Source organism: Hemitrygon akajei, chromosome 24, assembly GCF_048418815.1.
Source record: "Hemitrygon akajei chromosome 24, sHemAka1.3, whole genome shotgun sequence".
Lineage (NCBI taxonomy): Eukaryota > Metazoa > Chordata > Chondrichthyes > Myliobatiformes > Dasyatidae > Hemitrygon > Hemitrygon akajei.
The window spans coordinates 34719649-34736977 of record NC_133147.1 but is presented as its reverse complement, the minus strand read 5'-3'; positions in this window follow the sequence as shown (position 1 = coordinate 34736977).

Genomic DNA, 17329 nt, shown 5'->3' with positions numbered 1-17329 from the left:
TTTAGTCTTTGCTGAACCAGCGGGACATTCACCGTCTGTGGGTTTCAGATGTTACAGTCGTGGCTGAGCCAGCGGGACATTCACCGTCTGTGGGTTTCAGATGTTATAGTCGTTGCTGAGCCAGTCGGTCATTCACCGTCTGTGGGTTTCAGATGTTATAATCGTGGCTGAGCCAGTCGGTCATTCACCGTCTGTGCGTTTCAGATGTTATAGTCGTTGCTGAGCCAGCGGGACATTCACCATCTGTGGGTTTCAGATGTTATAGTCGTGGCTGAGCCAGCGGGACATTCACCGTCTGTGGGTTTCAGATGTTATAGTCGTTCCTGTGCTAGCGGGACATGAACCGTCTGTGGGTTTCTGATGTTATAGTCGTGGCTGAGCCAGCGGGACATTCACCGTCTGTGGGTTTCAGATGTTAAAGTCGTGGCTGAGCCAGCGGGACATTCACCGTCTGTGGGTTTCAGATGTTATTGTCGTTGCTGAGCCAGCTGGACATTCACCGTCTGTGGGTTTCAGATGTAAAAGTCGTGGCTGAGCCAGCCGGACATTCACCGTCTGTGGGTTTCAGATGTTATAGTCGTGGCTGAGACAGCCGGATATTCACCATCTGTGGGTTTCAGATGTTATAGTCGTGGCTGAGCCCTCCGGACATCCACCGTCTGTGGGGTTAAGATGTTATAGTCTTTGCTGAGCCAGCGGGACATTAACCGTCTGTGAGTCTCAGATGTTATAGTCCTTGCTGAGCCAGCCGGACATTCACCGTCTGTGGGGTTAAGATGTTATAGTCGTTGCTGATCCAGCCGGTCATTCACTGTCTGTGGGTTTCAGATGTTATAGTCGTGGCTGAGCCAGTCCGTCATTCATCGTATGTGTGTTTCAAATGTTATAGTCATGTCTGTGGCAGTCGGTCATTCAGCGTCAGTGGGTTTCAGATGTTTTAGTCTTTGCTGAACCAGCGGGACATTCACCGTCTGTGGGTTTCAGATGTTACAGTCGTGGCTGAGCCAGCGGGACATTCACCGTCTGTGGGTTTCAGATGTTATAGTCGTTGCTGAGCCAGTCGGTCATTCACCGTCTGTGGGTTTCAGATGTTATAATCGTGGCTGAGCCAGTCGGTCATTCACCGTCTGTGCGTTTCAGATGTTATAGTCGTTGCTGAGCCAGCCTGACATTCACCATCTGTGGGTTTCAGATGTTATAGTCGTGGCTGAGCCAGCGGGACATTCACCGTCTGTGGGTTTCAGATGTTATAGTCGTTCCTGAGCTAGCGGGACATGAACCGTCTGTGGGTTTCAGATGTTATAGTCGTGGCTGAGACAGTCCGTCATTCATTGTATGTGTGTTTCAAATGTTATAGTCATTTCTGAGGCAGTCGGTCATTCACTCTCTGTGGGTTTCAGATATTTTAGTCTTAGCTGAGCCAGCGGGACATTCACCGTCTGTGGGTTTCAGATGTTACAGTCGTGGCTGAGCCAGCGGGACATTCACCGTCTGTGGGTTTCAGATGTTATAGTCATTGCTGAGCCAGCTGGACATTCACCGTCTGTGGGTTTCAGATGTTATATTCGTGGCTGAGCCAGCTGGACATTCAACGTCTGTGGGGTTAAGATGTTATAGTCGTTGCTGAACCAGCCGGACATTCACCGTCTGTGGGTTTCAGATGTTATAGTCGTTGCTGAGCCAGCCGGACATTCACCGTCTGTGGGTTTCAGATGTTATAGTCGTGGCTGACCCAGCCGGACATTCACAGTCTGTGGGTTTCAGATGTTATAGTCATGGCTGAGCCAGACGGACATTCACAGTCTGTGGGTTTCTGATGTTATAGTCGTGGCTGAGCCAGTCAGTCAGTCATCGTCTGTGTGTTTCAGATGTTATAGTCGTGGCTGAGCCAGCGGAACAGTAACCGTCTGTGGGTTTCAGATGTAAAAGTCGTGGCTGAGCCAGCCGGACATTGACCTTCTGTGGGTTTCAGATGTTATAGTCGTGGCTGAGCCAGCCGGATATTCACCGTCTGTGGGTTTCAGATGTTATAGTCGGTGCTGAGCCAGCCGGACATTCACCGCCTGTGGGGTTAAGATGTTATAGTCGGTGCTGAGCCAGCCTGACATTCACCGTCTTTGGGTTTCAGATGTTATAGTCGTGGCTGAGCCAGCGGGACATTCACCGTCTGTGGGTTTCAGATGTCATAGTCGTTGCTGAGCCAGCGGGACATTCACCGTCTGTGGGTTTCAGATGTTATAGTCATTGCTGATCCAGCCGGACATTCACCGTCTGTTCGTTTCAGATGTTATAGTCGTGGCTGAGCCAGTCCGTCATTCATCGTATGTGTGTTTCAAATGTTATAGTCATGTCTGTGGCAGTCGGTCATTCAGCGTCAGTGGGTTTCAGATGTTTTAGTCTTTGCTGAACCAGCGGGACATTCACCGTCTGTGGGTTTCAGATGTTACAGTCGTGGCTGAGCCAGCGGGACATTCACCGTCTGTGGGTTTCAGATGTTATAGTCGTTGCTGAGCCAGTCGGTCATTCACCGTCTGTGGGTTTCAGATGTTATAATCGTGGCTGAGCCAGTCGGTCATTCACCGTCTGTGCGTTTCAGATGTTATAGTCGTTGCTGAGCCAGCGGGACATTCACCATCTGTGGGTTTCAGATGTTATAGTCGTGGCTGAGCCAGCGGGACATTCACCGTCTGTGGGTTTCAGATGTTATAGTCGTTCCTGTGCTAGCGGGACATGAACCGTCTGTGGGTTTCTGATGTTATAGTCGTGGCTGAGCCCGCCGGACATTCACCGTCTGTGGGGTTAAGATGTTATAGTCGTGGCTGAGCCCGCCGGACATTCACCGTCTGTGGGGTTAAGATGTTATAGTCGTTGCTGAGCCAGCCGGACATTCACTGTCTGTGGGTTTCAGATGTTATAGTCATTGCTGAGCCAGCGGGACATTCACCGTCTGTGGGCTTCAGATGTTATAGTCGTGGCTGAGCCCGCCGGACATTCACCGTCTGTGGGGTTAAGATGTTATAGTCGTTGCTGAGCCAGCCGGACATTCACTGTCTGTGGGTTTCAGATGTTATAGTCGTTGCTGAGCCAGCGGGACATTAACCGTCTGTGAGTTTCAGATGTTATAGTTGTTGCTGAGCCAGCCGGACATTCACTGTCTGTGGGTTTCAGATGTTATAGTCATTGCTGAGCCAGCCGGACATTCACTGTCTGTGGGTTTCAGATGTTATAGTCATTGCTGAGCCAGCGGGACATTAACCGTCTGTGAGTTTCAGATGTTATAGTCGTTGCTGAGCCAGCGGGACATTAACCGTCTGTGAGTTTCAGATGTTATAGTCGTTGCTGAGCCAGCGGGACATTAACCGTCTGTGAGTTTCAGATGTTATAGTCGTTGCTGAGCCAGCCGGACATTCACCGTCTGTGGGCTTTAGATGTTATAGTCGTGGCAGAGCCAGCCAGACATTCACTGTCTGTGAGTTTCAGATGTTATAGTCGTTGCTGAGCCAGCCGGACATTCACCGTCTGTGGGCTTCAGATGTTATAGTCGTTGCTGAGCCAGCCGGACATTCACTGTCTGTGGGTTTCAGATGTTATAGTCGTTGCTGAGCCAGCCGGACATTCACCGTCTGTGGGTTTCAGATGTTATAGTCATTGCTGAGCCAGCTGGACATTCACCGTCTGTGGGTTTCAGATGTTATATTCGTGGCTGAGCCAGCTGGACATTCAACGTCTGTGGGGTTAAGATGTTATAGTCGTTGCTGAGCCAGCCGGACATTCACCGTCTGTGGGTTTCAGATGTTATAGTCGTTGCTGAGCCAGCCGGACATTCACCGTCTGTGGGTTTCAGATGTTATAGTCGTGGCTGACCCAGCCGGAGATTCACAGTCTGTGGGTTTCAGATGTTATAGTCATGGCTGAGCCAGACGGACATTCACAGTCTGTGGGTTTCTGATGTTATAGTCGTGGCTGAGCCAGTCAGTCAGTCATCGTATTTGTGTTTCAGATGTTATAGTCGTGGCTGAGCCAGCGGAACAGTAACCGTCTGTGGGTTTCAGATGTAAAAGTCGTGGCTGAGCCAGCCGGACATTGACCTTCTGTGGGTTTCAGATGTTATAGTCGTGGCTGAGCCAGCAGGATATTCACCGTCTGTGGGTTTCAGATGTTATAGTCGGTGCTGAGCCAGCCGGACATTCAACATCTGTGGGTTTCAGATGTTATAATCGTGGCTGAGCCAGTCGGTCATTCACCGTCTGTGCGTTTCAGATGTTATAGTCGTTGCTGAGCCAGCCTGACATTCACCATCTGTGGGTTTCAGATGTTATAGTCGTGGCTGAGCCAGCGGGACATTCACCGTCTGTGGGTTTCAGATGTTATAGTCGTTCCTGAGCTAGCGGGACATGAACCGTCTGTGAGTTTCAGATGTTATAGTCGTGGCTGAGACAGTCCGTCATTCATTGTATGTGTGTTTCAAATGTTTTAGTCATTTCTGAGGCAGTCGGTCATTCACTGTCTGTGGGTTTCAGATGTTTTAGTCTTAGCTGAGCCAGCGGGACATTCACCGTCTGTGGGTTTCAGATGTTACAGTCGTGGCTGAGCCAGCGGGACATTCACCGTCTGTGGGTTTCAGATGTTATAGTCGTTGCTGAGCCAGCTGGACATTCACCGTCTGTGGGTTTCAGATGTTATATTCGTGGCTGAGCCAGCTGGACATTCAACGTCTGTGGGGTTAAGATGTTATAGTCGTTGCTGAGCCAGCCGGACATTCACCGTCTGTGGGTTTCAGATGTTATAGTCTTTGCTGAGCCAGCCGGACATTCACCGTCTGTGGGTTTCAGATGTTATAGTCGTGGCTGAGCCAGCCGGACATTCACCGTCATGGGTTAAGATGTTATAGTCGTTGCTGAGCCAGCCGGATATTCACAGTCTGTGGGTTTCTGATGTCATAGTCATTGCTGAGAGAGACGGACATTCACCGTCTGTGCGTTTCAGATGTTATAGTCGTTGCTGAGCCAGCCGGATATTCACAGTCTGTGGGTTTCTGATGTTATAGTCGTTGCTGAGCCAGTCGGACATTCACCGTCTGTGGGTTTCAGATGTTAAAGTCGTTGCTGAACCAGCCGGACATTCACCGTCAGTGGGTTTCAGGTGTTATAGTCGTTGTTGAGCCAGCGGAACAGTCACAGTCAGTGGGTTTCAGATGTAAAAGTCGTGGCTGAGCCAGCTGGACATTTACCGTCTGTGGGTTTCAGATGTTATAGTCGTGGCTGAGACAGCCGGATATTCACCGTCTGTGGGTTACAGATGTTATAGTCGTTGCTGAGCCAGCGGGACATGAACCGTTTGTAGGTTTCAGATGTTATTATCATGGCTGAGCCAGTCCGTCATTCATTGTATGTGTGTTTCAAATGTTATAGTCATGTCTGAGGCAGTCGGTCATTCACTGTCTGTGGGTTTCAGATGTTTTAGTCTTAGCTAAGCCAGCGGGACATTCACCGTCTGTGGGTTTCAGATGTTAAAGTCGTGGCTGAGCCAGCGGGACATTCACCGTCTGTGGGTTTCAGATGTTATTGTCGTTGCTGAGCCAGCTGGACATTCACCGTCTGTGGGTTTCAGATGTTATAGTAGTGGCTGAGCCAGCGGAACAGTCACCGTCTGTAGGTTTCAGATGTAAAAGTCGTGGCTGAGCCAGCCCGACATTCACCGTCTGTGGGTTTCAGATGTTATAGTCGTGGCTGAGACAGCCGGATATTCACCATCTGTGGGTTTCAGATGTTATAGTCGGTGCTGAGCCAGCCTGACATTCACCATCTGTGGTTTTCAGATATTATAGTCGTGGCTGAGCCAGCCTGACATTCACCATCTGTGGTTTTCAGATATTATAGTCGTGGCTGAGCCAGCGAGACATTCACCGTCTGTGGGTTTCAGATGTTATAGTCGTTGCTGAGCTAGCGGGACATGAACCGTCTGTGGGTTTCAGATGTTATAGTCGTCGCTGTGCCAGTCCGACATTCATTGTATGTGTGTTTCAAATGTTATAGTCATTTCTGAGGCAGTCGGTCATTCACTGTCTGTGGGTTTCAGATGTTTTAGTCCTAGCTGAGCCAGCGGGACATTTACCGTCTGTGGGTTTCAGATGTTACAGTCGTGGCTGAGCCAGCGGGACATTCACCGTCTGTGGGTTTCAGATGTTATAGTCGTTGCTGAGCCAGCTGGACATTCACCGTCTGTGGGTTTCAGATGTTATATTCGTGGCAGAGCCAGCTGGACATTCACCGTCTGTGAGGTTAAGATGTTATAGTCGTTGCTGAGCCAGCCGGACATTCACCGTCTGTGGGTTTCAGATGTTATAGTCGTTGCTGAGCCATCCGGACTTTCACCGTCTGTGTGTTTCAGATGTTATAGTCGTGGCTGAGCCAGCCAGACATTCACCGTCATGGGTTAAGATGTTAAAGTCTTTGCTGAGCCAGCCGGATATTCACAGTCTGTGGGTTTCTGATGTCATAGTCGTTGCTGAGCCAGCCGGACATTCACCGTCTGTGCGTTTCAGATGTTATAGTCGTTGCTGAGCCAGCCGGATATTCACAGTCTGTGGGTTTCTGATGTTATAGTCGTTGCTGAGCCAGTCGAACATTCACCGTCTGTGGGTTTCAGATGTTATAGTCGTTGCTGAGCCAGCTGGACATTCACCGTCTGTGGGTTTCAGATGTTATATTCGTGGCTGAGCCAGCTGGACATTCAACGTCTGTGGGGTTAAGATGTTATAGTCGTTGCTGAGCCAGCCGGACATTCACCATCTGTGGGTTTCAGATGTTATAGTCTTTGCTGAGCCAGCCGGACATTCACCGTCTGTGGGTTTCAGATGTTATAGTCGTGGCTGAGCCAGCCGGAAATTCACCGTCATGGGTTAAGATGTTATAGTCGTTGCTGAGCCAGCCGGATATTCACAGTCTGTGGGTTTCTGATGTCATAGTCATTGCTGAGAGAGACAGACATTCACCGTCTGTGCGTTTCAGATGTTATAGTCGTTGCTGAGCCAGCCGGATATTCACAGTCTGTGGGTTTCTGATGTTATAGTCGTTGCTGAGCCAGTCGGACATTCACCGTCTGTGGGTTTCAGATGTTATAGTCGTTGCTGAACCAGCCGGACATTCACCGTCAGTGGGTTTCAGATGTTATAGTCGTTGCTGAGCCAGCCGGACATTCACCGTCTGTGGGTTTCAGGTGTTATAGTCGTTGTTGAGCCAGCGGAACAGTCACAGTCTGTGGGTTTCAGATGTAAAAGTCGTGGCTGAGCCAGCTGGACATTTACCGTCTGTGGGTTTCAGATTTTATAGTCGTGGCTGAGACAGCCGGATATTCACCGTCTGTGGGTTACAGATGTTATAGTCGTTGCTGAGCCAGCGGGACATGAACCGTTTGTAGGTTTCAGATGTTATAGTCGTGGCTGAGCCAGTCCGTCATTCATTGTATGTGTGTTTCAAATGTTATAGTCATGTCTGAGGCAGTCGGTCATTCACTGTCTGTGGGTTTCAGATGTTTTAGTCTTAGCTAAGCCAGCGGGACATTCACCGTCTGTGGGTTTCAGATGTTATAGTCATTGCTGAGCCAGCGGGACATTAACCGTCTGTGAGTTTCAGATGTTATAGTCGTTGCTGAGCCAGCGGGACATTAACCGTCTGTGAGTTTCAGATGTTATAGTCGTTGCTGAGCCAGCGGGACATTAACCGTCTGTGAGTTTCAGATGTTATAGTCGTTGCTGAGCCAGCCGGACATTCACCGTCTGTGGGCTTCAGATGTTAAAGTCGTGGCTGAGCCAGCGGGACATTCACCGTCTGTGGGTTTCAGATGTTATTGTCGTTGCTGAGCCAGCTGGACATTCACCGTCTGTGGGTTTCAGATGTTATAGTAGTGGCTGAGCCAGCGGAACAGTCACCGTCTGTAGGTTTCAGATGTAAAAGTCGTGGCTGAGCCAGCCCGACATTCACCGTCTGTGGGTTTCAGATGTTATAGTCGTGGCTGAGACAGCCGGATATTCACCATCTGTGGGTTTCAGATGTTATAGTCGGTGCTGAGCCAGCCTGACATTCACCATCTGTGGTTTTCAGATATTATAGTCTTGGCTGAGCCAGCCTGACATTCACCATCTGTGGTTTTCAGATATTATAGTCGTGGCTGAGCCAGCGAGACATTCACCGTCTGTGGGTTTCAGATGTTATAGTCGTTGCTGAGCTAGCGGGACATGAACCGTCTGTGGGTTTCAGATGTTATAGTCATCGCTGTGCCAGTCCGTCATTCATTGTATGTGTGTTTCAAATGTTATAGTCATTTCTGAGGCAGTCGGTCATTCACTGTCTGTGGGTTTCAGATGTTTTAGTCCTAGCTGAGCCAGCGGGACATTTACCGTCTGTGGGTTTCAGATGTTACAGTCGTGGCTGAGCCAGCGGGACATTCACCGTCTGTGGGTTTCAGATGTTATAGTCGTTGCTGAGCCAGCTGGACATTCACCGTCTGTGGGTTTCAGATGTTATATTCGTGGCAGAGCCAGCTGGACATTCACCGTCTGTGGGGTTAAGATGTTATAGTCGTTGCTGAGCCAGTCGGACATTCACCGTCTGTGGGTTTCAGATGTTATAGTCGTTGCTGAGCCAGCCGGACTTTCACCGTCTGTGTGTTTCAGATGTTATAGTCGTGGCTGAGCCAGCCAGACATTCACCGTCATGGGTTAAGATGTTAAAGTCTTTGCTGAGCCAGCCGGATATTCACAGTCTGTGGGTTTCTGATGTCATAGTCGTTGCTGAGCCAGCCGGACATTCACCGTCTGTGCGTTTCAGATGTTATAGTCGTTGCTGAGCCAGCCGGATATTCACAGTCTGTGGGTTTCTGATGTTATAGTCGTTGCTGAGCCAGTCGAACATTCACCGTCTGTGGGTTTCAGATGTTATAGTCGTTGCTGAGCCAGTCGAACATTCACCGTTTGTAGGTTTCAGATGTTATAGTCGTGGCTGAGCCAGTCCGTCATTCATTGTATGTGTGTTTCAAATGTTATAGTCATGTCTGAGGCAGTCGGTCATTCACTGTCTGTGGGTTTCAGATGTTTTAGTCTTAGCTAAGCCAGCGGGACATTCACCGTCTGTGGGTTTCAGATGTTATAGTCATTGCTGAGCCAGCGGGACATTAACCGTCTGTGAGTTTCAGATGTTATAGTCGTTGCTGAGCCAGCGGGACATTAACCGTCTGTGAGTTTCAGATGTTATAGTCGTTGCTGAGCCAGCGGGACATTAACCGTCTGTGAGTTTCAGATGTTATAGTCGTTGCTGAGCCAGCCGGACATTCACCGTCTGTGGGCTTCAGATGTTATAGTCGTGGCTGAGCCAGCCGGACATTCACTGTCTGTGAGTTTCAGATGTTATAGTCGTTGCTGAGCCAGCCGGACATTCACCGTCTGTGGGCTTCAGATGTTATAGTCGTTGCTGAGCCAGCCGGACATTCACTGTCTGTGGGTTTCAGATGTTATAGTCATTGCTGAGCCAGCCGGACATTCACCGTCTGTGGGTTTCAGATGTTATAGTCGTTGCTGAGCCAGCCTGACATTCACCGTCTGTGGGTTTCAGATGTTCTAGTCATTGCTGAGCCAGCTGGACATTCACCGTCTGTGGGTTTCAGATGTTATATTCGTGGCTGAGCCAGCTGGACATTCAACGTCTGTGGGGTTAAGATGTTATAGTCGTTGCTGAGCCAGCCGGACATTCACCGTCTGTGGGTTTCAGATGTTATAGTCGTTGCTGAGCCAGCCGGACATTCACCGTCTGGGGTTTCAGATGTTATAGTCGTGGCTGACCCAGCCGGACATTCACAGTCTGTGGGTTTCAGATGTTATAGTCATGGCTGAGCCAGACGGACATTCACAGTCTGTGGGTTTCTGATGTTATAGTCGTGGCTGAGCCAGTCAGTCAGTCATCGTCTTTGTGTTTCAGATGTTATAGTCGTGGCTGAGCCAGCGGAACAGTAACCGTCTGTGGGTTTCAGATGTAAAAGTCGTGGCTGAGCCAGCCGGACATTGACCTTCTGTGGGTTTCAGATGTTATAGTCGTGGCTGAGCCAGCCGGATATTCACCGTCTGTGGGTTTCAGATGTTATAGTCGGTGCTGAGCCAGCCGGACATTCACCGCCTGTGGGGTTAAGATGTTATAGTCGGTGCTGAGCCAGCCGGACATTCACCGTCTTTGGGTTTCAGATGTTATAGTTGTGGCTGAGCCAGCGGGACATTCACCGTCTGTGGGTTTCAGATGTCATAGTCGTTGCTGAGCCAGCGGGACATTCACCGTCTGTGGGTTTCAGATGTTATAGTCATTGCTGATCCAGCCGGACATTCACCGTCTGTTCGTTTCAGATGTTATAGTCGTGGCTGAGCCAGTCCGTCATTCATCGTATGTGTGTTTCAAATGTTATAGTCATGTCTGTGGCAGTCGGTCATTCAGCGTCAGTGGGTTTCAGATGTTTTAGTCTTTGCTGAACCAGCGGGACATTCACCGTCTGTGGGTTTCAGATGTTACAGTCGTGGCTGAGCCAGCGGTACATTCACCGTCTGTGGGTTTCAGATGTTATAGTCGTTGCTGAGCCAGTCGGTCATTCACCGTCTGTGGGTTTCAGATGTTATAATCGTGGCTGAGCCAGTCGGTCATTCACCGTCTGTCCGTTTCAGATGTTATAGTCGTTGCTGAGCCAGCCTGACATTCACCATCTGTGGGTTTCAGATGTTATAGTCGTGGCTGAGCCAGCGGGACATTCACCGTCTGTGGGTTTCAGATGTTATAGTCGTTCCTGAGCTAGCGGGACATGAACCGTCTGTGGGTTTCAGATGTTATAGTCGTGGCTGAGACAGTCCGTCATTCATTGTATGTGTGTTTCAAATGTTATAGTCATTTCTGAGGCAGTCGGTCATTCACTGTCTGTGGGTTTCAGATGTTTTAGTCTTAGCTGAGCCAGCGGGACATTCACCGTCTGTGGGTTTCAGATGTTACAGTCGTGGCTGAGCCAGCGGGACATTCACCGTCTGTGGGTTTCAGATGTTATAGTCGTTGCTGAGCCAGCTGGACATTCACCGTCTGTGGGTTTCAGATGTTATATTCGTGGCTGAGCCAGCTGGACATTCAACGTCTGTGGGGTTAAGATGTTATAGTCGTTGCTGAGCCAGCCGGACATTCACCGTCTGTGGGTTTCAGATGTTATAGTCTTTGCTGAGCCAGCCGGACATTCACCGTCTGTGGGTTTCAGATGTTATAGTCGTGGCTGAGCCAGCCGGACATTCACCGTCATGGGTTAAGATGTTATAGTCGTTGCTGAGCCAGCCGGATATTCACAGTCTGTGGGTTTCTGATGTCATAGTCATTGCTGAGAGAGACGGACATTCACCGTCTGTGCGTTTCAGATGTTATAGTCGTTGCTGAGCCAGCCGGATATTCACAGTCTGTGGGTTTCTGATGTTATAGTCGTTGCTGAGCCAGTCGGACATTCACCGTCTGTGGGTTTCAGATGTTATAGTCGTTGCTGAACCAGCCGGACATTCACCGTCAGTGGGTTTCAGGTGTTATAGTCGTTGTTGAGCCAGCAGAACAGTCACAGTCTGTGGGTTTCAGATGTAAAAGTCGTGGCTGAGCCAGCTGGACATTTACCGTCTGTGGGTTTCAGATGTTATAGTCGTGGCTGAGACAGCCGGATATTCACCGTCTGTGGGTTACAGATGTTATAGTCGTTGCTGAGCCAGCGGGACATGAACCGTTTGTAGGTTTCAGATGTTATTATCGTGGCTGAGCCAGTCCGTCATTCATTGTATGTGTGTTTCAAATGTTATAGTCATGTCTGAGGCAGTCGGTCATTCACTGTCTGTGGGTTTCAGATGTTTTAGTCTTAGCTAAGCCAGCGGGACATTCACCGTCTGTGGGTTTCAGATGTTAAAGTCGTGGCTGAGCCAGCGGGACATTCACCGTCTGTGGGTTTCAGATGTTATTGTCGTTGCTGAGCCAGCTGGACATTCACCGTCTGTGGGTTTCAGATGTTATAGTCGTGGCTGAGCCAGCGGAACAGTCACCGTCTGTAGGTTTCAGATGTTATAGTCGTGGCTGAGACAGCCGGATATTCACCATCTGTGGGTTTCAGATGTTATAGTCGGTGCTGAGCCAGCCGGACATTCACCGTCAGTGAGGTTGAGATGTTATAGTCGTTGCTGAGCCAGCCTGACATTCACCATCTGTGGTTTTCAGATATTATAGTCGTGGCTGAGCCAGCGAGACATTCACCGTCTGTGGGTTTCAGATGTTATAGTCATTGCTGAGCTAGCGGGACATGAACCGTCTGTGGGTTTCAGATGTTATAGTCGTCGCTGTGCCAGTCCGTCATTCATTGTATGTGTGTTTCAAATGTTATAGTCATTTCTGAGGCAGTCGGTCATTCACTGTCTGTGGGTTTTAGATGTTTTAGTCATAGCTGAGCCAGCGGGACTTTTACCGTCTGTGGGTTTCAGATGTTACAGTCGTGGCTGAGCCAGCGGGACATTCACCGTCTGTGGGTTTCAGATGTTATAGTCGTTGCTGAGCCAGCTGGACATTCACCGTCTGTGGGTTTCAGATGTTATATTCGTGGCAGAGCCAGCTGGACATTCACCGTCTGTGGGGTTAAGATGTTATAGTCGTTGCTGAGCCAGCCGGACATTCACCGTCTGTGGGTTTCAGATGTTATAGTCGTTGCTGAGCCAGCCGGACTTTCACCGTCTGTGTGTTTCAGATGTTATAGTCGTGGCTGAGCCAGCCAGACATTCACCGTCATGGGTTAAGATGTTAAAGTCTTTGCTGAGCCAGCCGGATATTCACAGTCTGTGGGTTTCTGATGTTTTAGTCTTAGCTAAGCCAGCGGGACATTCACCGTCTGTGGGTTTCAGATGTTATTGTCGTTGCTGAGCCAGCTGGACATTCACCGTCTGTGGGTTTCAGATGTTATAGTCGTGGCTGAGCCAGCGGAACAGTCACCGTCTGTAGGTTTCAGATGTTATAGTCGTGGCTGAGACAGCCGGATATTCACCATCTGTGGGTTTCAGATGTTATAGTCGGTGCTGAGCCAGCCGGACATTCACCGTCAGTGAGGTTGAGATGTTATAGTCGTTGCTGAGCCAGCCTGACATTCACCATCTGTGGTTTTCAGATATTATAGTCGTGGCTGAGCCAGCGAGACATTCACCGTCTGTGGGTTTCAGATGTTATAGTCGTTGCTGAGCTAGCGGGACATGAACCGTCTGTGGGTTTCAGATGTTATAGTCGTCGCTGTGCCAGTCCGTCATTCATTGTATGTGTGTTTCAAATGTTATAGTCATTTCTGAGGCAGTCGGTCATTCACTGTCTGTGGGTTTCAGATGTTTTAGTCATAGCTGAGCCAGCGGGACATTTACCGTCTGTGGGTTTCAGATGTTACAGTCGTGGCTGAGCCAGCGGGACATTCACCGTCTGTGGGTTTCAGATGTTATAGTCGTTGCTGAGCCAGCTGGACATTCACCGTCTGTGGGTTTCAGATGTTATATTCGTGGCAGAGCCAGCTGGACATTCACCGTCTGTGGGGTTAAGATGTTATAGTCGTTGCTGAGCCAGCCGGACATTCACCGTCTGTGGGTTTCAGATGTTATAGTCGTTGCTGAGCCAGCCGGACTTTCACCGTCTGTGTGTTTCAGATGTTATAGTCGTGGCTGAGCCAGCCAGACATTCACCGTCATGGGTTAAGATGTTAAAGTCTTTGCTGAGCCAGCCGGATATTCACAGTCTGTGGGTTTCTGATGTCATAGTCGTTGCTGAGCCAGCCGGACATTCACCGTCTGTGCGTTTCAGATGTTATAGTCGTTGCTGAGCCAGCCGGATATTCACAGTCTGTGGGTTTCTGATGTTATAGTCGTTGCTGAGCCAGTCGAACATTCACCGTCTGTGGGTTTCAGATGTTATAGTCGTTGCTGAGCCAGCTGGACATTCACCGTCTGTGGGTTTCAGATGTTATATTCGTGGCTGAGCCAGCTGGACATTCAACGTCTGTGGGGTTAAGATGTTATAGTCGTTGCTGAGCCAGCCGGACATTCACCATCTGTGGGTTTCAGATGTTATAGTCTTTGCTGAGCCAGCCGGACATTCACCGTCTGTGGGTTTCAGATGTTATAGTCGTGGCTGAGCCAGCCGGAAATTCACCGTCATGGGTTAAGATGTTATAGTCGTTGCTGAGCCAGCCGGATATTCACAGTCTGTGGGTTTCTGATGTCATAGTCATTGCTGAGAGAGACGGACATTCACCGTCTGTGCGTTTCAGATGTTATAGTCGTTGCTGAGCCAGCCGGATATTCACAGTCTGTGGGTTTCTGATGTTATAGTCGTTGCTGAGCCAGTCGGACATTCACCGTCTGTGGGTTTCAGATGTTATAGTCGTTGCTGAACCAGCCGGACATTCACCGTCTGTGGGTTTCAGATGTTATAGTCGTTGCTGAGCCAGCCGGACATTCACCGTCTGTGGGTTTCAGGTGTTATAGTCGTTGTTGAGCCAGCGGAACAGTCACAGTCTGTGGGTTTCAGATGTAAAAGTCGTGGCTGAGCCAGCTGGACATTTACCGTCTGTGGGTTTCAGATGTTATAGTCGTGGCTGAGACAGCCGGATATTCACCGTCTGTGGGTTACAGATGTTATAGTCGTTGCTGAGCCAGCGGGACATGAACCGTTTGTAGGTTTCAGATGTTATAGTCGTGGCTGAGCCAGTCCGTCATTCATTGTATGTGTGTTTCAAATGTTATAGTCATGTCTGAGGCAGTCGGTCATTCACTGTCTGTGGGTTTCAGATGTTTTAGTCTTAGCTAAGCCAGCGGGACATTCACCGTCTGTGGGTTTCAGATGTTAAAGTCGTGGCTGAGCCAGCGGGACATTCACCGTCTGTGGGTTTCAGATGTTATTGTCGTTGCTGAGCCAGCTGGACATTCACCGTCTGTGGGTTTCAGACGTTATTGTCGTTGCTGAGCCAGCTGGACAGTCACCGTCTGTAGGTTTCAGATGTAAAAGTCGTGGCTGAGCCAGCCCGACATTCACCGTCTGTGGGTTTCAGATGTTATAGTCGTGGCTGAGACAGCCGGATATTCACCATCTGTGGGTTTCAGATGTTATAGTCGGTGCTGAGCCAGCCGGACATTCACCGTCAGTGAGGTTGAGATGTTATAGTCGTTGCTGAGCCAGCCTGACATTCACCATCTGTGGTTTTCAGATATTATAGTCTTGGCTGAGCCAGCGAGACATTCACCGTCTGTGGGTTTCAGATGTTATAGTCGTTGCTGAGCTAGCGGGACATGAACCGTCTGTGGGTTTCAGATGTTATAGTCGTCGCTGTGCCAGTCCGTCATTCATTGTATGTGTGTTTCAAATGTTATAGTCATTTCTGAGGCAGTCGGTCATTCACTGTCTGTGGGTTTCAGATGTTTTAGTCTTAGCTGAGCCAGCGGGACATTTACCGTCTGTGGGTTTCAGATGTTACAGTCGTGGCTGAGCCAGCGGGACATTCACCGTCTGTGGGTTTCAGATGTTATAGTCGTTGCTGAGCCAGCTGGACATTCACCGTCTGTGGGTTTCAGATGTTATATTCGTGGCTGAGCCAGCTGGACATTCACCGTCTGTGGGGTTAAGATGTTATAGTCGTTGCTGAGCCAGCCGGACATTCACCGTCTGTGGGTTTCAGATGTTATAGTCGTTGCTGAGCCAGCCGGACTTTCACCGTCTGTGTGTTTCAGATGTTATAGTCGTGGCTGAGCCAGCCAGACATTCACCGTCATGGGTTAAGATGTTAAAGTCTTTGCTGAGCCAGCCGGATATTCACAGTCTGTGGGTTTCTGATGTCATAGTCGTTGCTGAGCCAGCCGGACATTCACCGTCTGTGCGTTTCAGATGTTATAGTCGTTGCTGAGCCAGCCGGATATTCACAGTCTGTGGGTTTCTGATGTTATAGTCGTTGCTGAGCCAGTCGAACATTCACCGTCTGTGGGTTTCAGTTGTTATAGTCGTGGCTGAGACAGCCGGATATTCACCGTCTGTGGGTTTCAGATGTTATAGTCGGTGCTGAGCCAGCCGGACATTTACCGTCTGTGGGTTTCAGATGTTATAGTCGTGGCTGAGACAGCCCGTCATTCATTGTATGTGTGTTTCAAATGTTATAGTCATGTCTGAGGCAGTCGGTCATTCACTGTCTGTGGGTTTCAGATGTTTTAGTCTTAGCTAAGCCAGCGGGACATTCACCGTCTGTGGGTTTCAGATGTTAAAGTCGTGGCTGAGCCAGCGGGACATTCACCGTCTGTGGGTTTCAGATGTTATTGTCGTTGCTGAGCCAGCTGGACATTCACCGTCTGTGGGTTTCAGATGTTATAGTCGTGGCTGAGCCAGCCCGACATTCACCGTCTGTAGGTTTCAGATGTAAAAGTCGTGGCTGAGCCAGCCCGACATTCACCGTCTGTGGGTTTCAGATGTTATAGTCGTGGCTGAGACAGCCGGATATTCACCATCTGTGGGTTTCAGATGTTATAGTCGGTGCTGAGCCAGCCGGACATTCACCGTCAGTGAGGTTGAGATGTTATAGTCGTTGCTGAGCCAGCCTGACATTCACCATCTGTGGTTTTCAGATATTATAGTCTTGGCTGAGCCAGCGAGACATTCACCGTCTGTGGGTTTCAGATGTTATAGTCGTTGCTGAGCTAGCGGGACATGAACCGTCTGTGGGTTTCAGATGTTATAGTCGTCGCTGTGCCAGTCCGTCATTCATTGTATGTGTGTTTCAAATGTTATAGTCATTTCTGAGGCAGTCGGTCATTCACTGTCTGTGGGTTTCAGATGTTTTAGTCTTAGCTGAGCCAGCGGGACATTTACCGTCTGTGGGTTTCAGATGTTACAGTCGTGGCTGAGCCAGCGGGACATTCACCGTCTGTGGGTTTCAGATGTTATAGTCGTTGCTGTGCCAGTCAGACATTCACCGTCTGTGGGTTTCAGATGTTATAGTCGTTGCTGAGCCAGCTGGACTTTCACCGTGTGTGGGTTTCAGATGTTATAGTTGTGGCTGAGCCAGCCGTACATTCACCGTCTTTGGGTTTCAGATGTTATAGTTGTGGCTGAGCCAGTTGGTCATTCACCATCTGTGGGTTTCAGATGTTATAGTCATTGCTGAGCCAGCCGGACATTCACCGTCTGTGGGTTTCAGATGTTATAGTCGTGGCTGAGCCAGCGGGACTTTCACCATCTGTGGGTTTCTGATGTTATAGTCGTGGCTGAGCCAGCGGGACATTCAC